This window comes from Chionomys nivalis, chromosome 2 (assembly GCF_950005125.1).
Source record: "Chionomys nivalis chromosome 2, mChiNiv1.1, whole genome shotgun sequence".
Taxonomy (NCBI): Eukaryota; Metazoa; Chordata; class Mammalia; order Rodentia; family Cricetidae; genus Chionomys; species Chionomys nivalis.
Genome location: NC_080087.1, coordinates 29,016,088 through 29,022,693, shown reverse-complemented (window position 1 = coordinate 29,022,693; position 6,606 = coordinate 29,016,088).

Below are 6,606 nucleotides of genomic sequence, written 5' to 3'. Positions count from 1 at the left end.
CTGTACCCCAGCATATGAATTAATTCCCCACCATTGTCCAAGAATTTTGATCAGAGAGATAAACAGAGCTTCGCACAAGACAGTCAGGAGTTCTCTATTTCAAAGGTCCTGTCCATGGTAGAAGGGTAAGGGCTTAATCTTGATGGGTTCTCCAAAGTGGAAACCCTCTTAAATAAATAAAACCCATTATAATATAAAAATGGACTTTATAGCCATTTGATGGCACATGCCTTTAGTTCTAGAGGCAGGTGGATCTCTGTGAATTTGAGGCCAACTAGGTCTACAGAGAAAGTTCCAGGACAGCCCGGGCTACACAGAGAGTACCTTTCTCAAAACATCAACATCAAAAACAGCAGCAAAGAGGACTTTATAAGCTCACAGAAACAAGAGACAATGCAGGTAAATTGACTGTCTAATCTTTATGGGTTGGACTTGGGATATGGAACATGGATAAAGCCTTTTGGATTGGTTGGTGTCTTAAGGACTTCTCAAGTGCCCCCATGTTCCATATGAAGAAGGGCAGGCTGTGCAGATCCTCACATATTCTAACTGAAGTTGGAAGCAGTGCTGGTTCTCGGGACTGAGCAGTTGTGGGGTGGCTGTTCTGGTTCGGACCTGTGAGCATATGGTAAGCCCTCTGTGGTGTTATTATGGATGCAGATAGCAAGGAGTAGCCAAGCAAACTGTGATCTGTGCACACACGGCAGTGCACATCCATGTGGAATATCCACGTGTTCTCCTCTGCACTCTTCTGAATCTGGTTGACTCTGCGATAACACGGTGGATTTCTTTTTGATGGTTTATTTTGGTGGTGTTTATTTTATGCTTGGAAACCAGATTTTGTGACAGGGTTCAAGAAAAGTATAGCGACTGGGCGGTGGTGGCGCATGCCTCTAATCCCAGCACTTGGGAGGCAGAGGCAGGCAGATCTCTGTGAGTTCAAGACCAGCCTGGTCTACAAGAGCTAGTTCCAGGAGTCTCATGCTGGACATTAAAATGCAATTTTTTTTTTTGCATTAACTGAGGGAGCCTTCAAAGACAGATAGGTAGAAATACAGGGACCAGGCCAGGGATCAGTGGCAGCCTGATAAAAAGTGAAGATCACTTATATTAGCATCCTGAAAAGAATGGCCACCAGATGAACAAGTAAGATTGAGAGAAACACACTTAGAGTCATGTCATGTGGCCATTTGAGAACAGGATGATGCAAGCCAACAGACAGTGTTAGGGAGTGCATCTCTTTGGATACTGTGCCACAATGATATCAACCATGACTGACATGGCTAACACTGTCATATATAATAAATAACCCCAATTTCCCTGTGGATGAACCCAACAAGGATTTATTCATAGTCAATGCAGCGTCTGCAGCAGGCCCAGGAACTATCCAGGACAACTACTATCCATATGGTGACCCAGTGACCTAGCCGCACACTCAAATCTCCCTTAGCTAGAGATTAGTGGAAGCAACACTCTCTCAGACAGGAAGTGTGCAGGCTGACTCTTGCCTGCATTTTAGTGGATGGAAAGAGTCACATGACTTGGTCCAAGTGGAAGGAGGCTGAGAACAAAAGACTTCTGTGAGTCAGTGACAGAAGGGAAAATGGCCATTGGTGACACTGTAGACCTCATTTCCAGGGCTGTCATGTATACTGCCCCATGCATGTGTGATGTGTATTGTGACATTATTGCCTTAAGCCTAACTTCCCTGTTAACTTAGCTGGCTAACACAGACTGATCTGGTTTCAGGTTAAATCATTATTTGCTCCTTCTTTAACTCTCCCTTTTAGACTATAAACTGCATCTCTAAGTCTGACTTGCTTTCCAGTCCCTAACACATGAAGTAACCAGTATCTAATTAGAGACATATTTGCAAATGAATACCTACTTTGCATAATAACAGAAAGCATCTGGAATTTCCCCTTTTCAGTATGTCAGTTTTTGCTTGAATAGCTATGGAAAAATCCAAAGTTATTAGCAGAGCTCACAGGGAGCAGACAAGAAGATAAAAGACATTTATCCAATGGCTTCTAGGGCAGGGCTGCAATAGACACCCAACATCTATTTTCTGGTACGGACTTGCTAACTCATATTCTTCTGCCAGAAATATTGATAGTTAGAAAAACAGAATCTTGCAATTATTAGGATTTTTTTACTTAAAATTATTTTTATTAATTCTTTGAGAATTTTATAAGTTATTCTAAATCTAGAATGCATTATTATTTTAATGGAAAATATATTAACTATAAAGTCTTAATGCAAGTATTCAAAGCACATTGTTTAAACATTCATTAATTCAATACTCAAAATCATGGTGGCATATTTGTTTTCAAGCTTTTCCAGTACAAATATCTTTAAATAGTTGAACTCAAACCATATAGTATATTTTAATCTTGAAGATATTTTCTTCTAATATTTGTTATAGCATTTTCATGAATGTTTTTAAAAATATCATTTTAGGGGCTGGAGAGATGGCTCAATTAGTAAAATCCTTGGCATACAAGCGTAACAATTCGAGTTCAAATCCCCAGCACCTACAGGTATTGATGCAGGAAGGTCATTTGTCAATAAACAAAAACTGCCTTGGCCCATTTGATAGGCTACCCCTTAGGTGGGTGGAGTAGACAGAATAGAATGCTGGGAGGAAGAGGAAGTGAGCTCAGATGCAGGGCAGCTCCTCTGAGAGACAGACGCCATGCTCTCCTCTCCAGAGCAGACACGATGAAGCTCTGACCCAGGATGGACGTAGGCTAGAATCTTCCCGGTAAGCGCACCTTGGGGTGCTACATACATGAACAGAAATGGGCCAAGCAGTGTTTAAAAGAATAGAGTTTGTGTGTCGTTATTTTGGGGCATAAGCTAGCCAGGCAGCCATGAGCCGGGCTGTGGGAAGAGGCCCACAGCCCCTACTACAAGGTATGGCATTATGCACCTATAATCTCAGCACTGAGGAGGTAGAAGCAGGACGCTCTCTGGAGCTTGCTGGCCAGACTGTCTAGACAATCATTGTGAGCTCCATAGAGAGATGTTGCCTCTGCCAATTTACCTTTGACCTTCACACAATACATGTGCACACACAGGAATACACACACACACATCATTTTAAATGGCTACATAATTTTCCCTGTTATATTTAAAATCAGCTATTGAGCCATTCTTAGATTGTTAAATTAGGAGACAAGATTATTTTGACTACCTAAAAATTGCTGCAGTTAAATATTCTAATGAGGAAATAATTTTTCTGTATTTTAGGGTATTTTCTTGCAAATGCATCTATAGATGACAAAAAAATTGAAGGTTTTTAGACATTCATACAATCATAACATCACTACTCAGCAGATATGTAAAATCCTTAGTTATTATCCAATCTGCTTACTATTTTCCCAGTCAAAAGCATGAAGTCTAAACTTCAGGGTGTTAAAATTACTTAGTCATTTAGTAGCAATAAAAAAAATTAAAAACTAACTCTTACATGCTCAACACAACCTCAGTGGATGGGACAATAACACGATCAGCATTTCCACACTGCCTCGTGTAGCAGGTGTTTAACATTCGAGAGAAAAACATCTGAACTCATCTGGAACCCTGCAAGTTGCAAAACTGCTTGAGTTCATAGTTTTTCCCTGCAGATTTCCCTATCTGTGTTGGTTAAAGCATTTGCTGAAAATGATTGCTTTAATCGCCCTTTTTCTTTCTTTCCATATTGAGTAAATATGGCAGAAGCCTGTTCATAGTAGAGTCTAGACACTACTCAATCCAACATTCTACTCTTTATCCACTGACTGGAAATTCCTGAATAATAACAAGCATCTTCTTTTGCTATTTTATCATCACGTTTTCCGACATTGCAAACAGCTGGCTCACTTTGCAGGTCCTGGTGGAGTCGTGAAGTTCTTGTCCCTCAGCATGGGTCTTTCCCTGGGGGAAAAACTTGACCATGGTATAATCTCTGGACAGTACGAGAAATGAGACTCTGCCTGAGTGGCTGTCCTGGGTGCCGTTGTCAAACATCCACCGATTTAAGATGACAAGCTACTCTATGTATCAAGGCCTCTGGGGACGATGCAAATACCTCATCAGGAATGGTACATCCCCACATCCTAAGGATCCACAGTGATTTTTCAAAGCACATTAGAAGTAGGGTGATTAATTATAATTATCCCCTTTGTTCAGAAGTGGAAGACAAAGCCAGTGAGGAGATAATTGCCTTGGCCAAGGTCATGCTGTCCATAAGCGAAGATGCTGAGTTGAGCCTCAGATTCAAGAACAGAGCAGATTAGAAATAGATTAGAAATAGAATCTTCATTATGTACCGAGCAGATGGAATGGGGCTGAATAAGGTGTTATTCCCGAGAATCAATGAGATGTAAACAGGTGGAAATAAGAGTAGCCAAGAGACTAGGAAATCAAATATCCTACAGGACAATCCTTATGAGTAATGACTACGCGTGAGACCGCAGTTTACTCGTGATAGGGAGAGAAGACGAAGCGATGTGTTTGCCATATGCTGGCAGAAGACATGCGGAGGAAACAGCAGGTCGATCTGAGCTGAAGGCACATTGCAGGAACTGACAGCCCAATTGCTTTTCCCATCAATTTCCACCCCACCCCCACCTCCATCCTACAAAGGACCCGCTGATAGAGACATCCAAAACTACGCCTCTCGGTGAAGAGTAGAATGCACTCGGGACAGCAGAACAGAAAAGGAAAAGGGTTTCCGATAGAATCTGGTGTGTAATCTGGAGACCTGTAGTGTAGGTCTGTGAACATGACTCTGGGGGAGGCGTTAGAGATACTGACTATTTAGAATGCAAAGGACATCCTCGCTCCAAAATGAGTACAGTTAACCTTAACTGTATACCTTTCTGCTTTCTAAATCAAGATTTATAGCCAAATGAACCAGTTTTGAGTCTTCGGAGCAATGGGACACATTCTGTTTGTTCAGCTTGACGTGACCATTGTTGAATCCAAAATTAATGTGCTTCTACTAAAAATATGAATTCCTTTATTATTGACATAAACTATGACTCCTAACTGTCAGTATGAAAATAGATTTCCATGCATCATGTAGGTGAAAACAACAGGGCTGCAATGAGAGTAATACTTCACTTTTACTCTTTTCCTAACTTCACAGCAGTTTTTCAACCTGGAAATGCAGGATTAGTGATTCCCCCCCCCCCCACCACCTCCCAGGATGACTTGAAGATAAAGCAAGGTAAGATTTAGGGACAATGAAACACTGCGTTGATGGAAACTATTAGTGAAGGAAGCATTTGTTGTAGAATTTCTGCGGCTGTAAATCAGCCGTCTTTCTGTGATGTGAGAACCTGTCTGGTCCACTGCAGCCGTTCTGTGAGTGTGGAGCAGGTTAGACTGTAGCACACGAGAAAAGAGCTGTTCCCTTAGAACCAACCCGACCGTGTTTGTGCCCGGTGCTCTGTGTTTTGTTGTGACAGGTTGGGCTATGGTTAAGTGGGTGTGAGACGCAGTCCACTGTTTGCCTGTGGTCGCTTCAGCTCACTGCATCTTGGGCTGAGCTCTTCCAGTGAGCCTGGTGAGAAGGGTCGTGTGCATGCAGGAGATGAGTAGGCAATGAGGGGTGACAAAAGCCGAGGACTCAGGGCAACATTCCCCGGGGCTCAGGAAAGTACCCAGAGTATGTGAAAGCTTGCCTGCAGGGCTCTACAAGAGCTCAGCCACACTGGGTTTCCTACCCCAGAGGGCTGCTAACCGAAGGTCAACACAAAGATGAACATCCTGTTCCTTAGTGGGAACGGGAGTAGTTGTTAGTAATAACAATAGCAGAGATGAAGTTTGTAATGTCTATTCACCCCAAAAGGGCACCGGCGACAGGCCGAACAATTTCAGCGCAGCCCACCTTGCGAGTGGGTGAGTTTATTGAGCAATTATTAATCCAGAGTTCATTACATACTCTGTGGGACACGCGCAGGGAGTCACTTACAGGGCACAAATGACTCAAAGCCGGCTACATCCACGCAGGCAAGCTCACCCCAGTGTGAATGACTTAAGATAACCTCCCCTGGAGCAAAGCAAACTCCTTCAGGCAGCTCAGCCAGTCTGAGCTTTCTCCCTAGCAACTGATCTGCCCACAGAGTTCCAAGCTGGGTTGATCTTGGAGTTTCAGGAGCTTTCCCACACCTGGGTTTGGTTTTAGTTCCCACGCCTTGATTAGGTTCTTTTACTTCCTGTCTTGGCGAACCTTCTCTTCAAATATTTAACTGGAGAGCAGAGAGACTTTGTTGTCTGTTAGTTAAAGATCTGTGTGCAAGAAGTTAAGCTGAAACTAAGGTCAATGGGAAGACAGAGGAGACAGAAAGGTGACTGGATCCCTTCTGAATCCTAAAGTCAAGTGGCAACTTCACCCCCCTTGAAGTAGTTCCGTGAGATACTTAACAGTTCCTGTTCCTGAACTAAGTCCATTGAGTTTTAAAAGATGTAAAAGGTGGAACAAAACCGTTTGATTAACACAGTGTCTTGCACTCATGTTCTCAAAATCGAAATATTCTTTCTTCAGGGACGCTGGACATACAACTGAAGTAGAGAAGGGGTGTCTATGGAAGAGAAGGCCAGTCAATGCAGACAGAC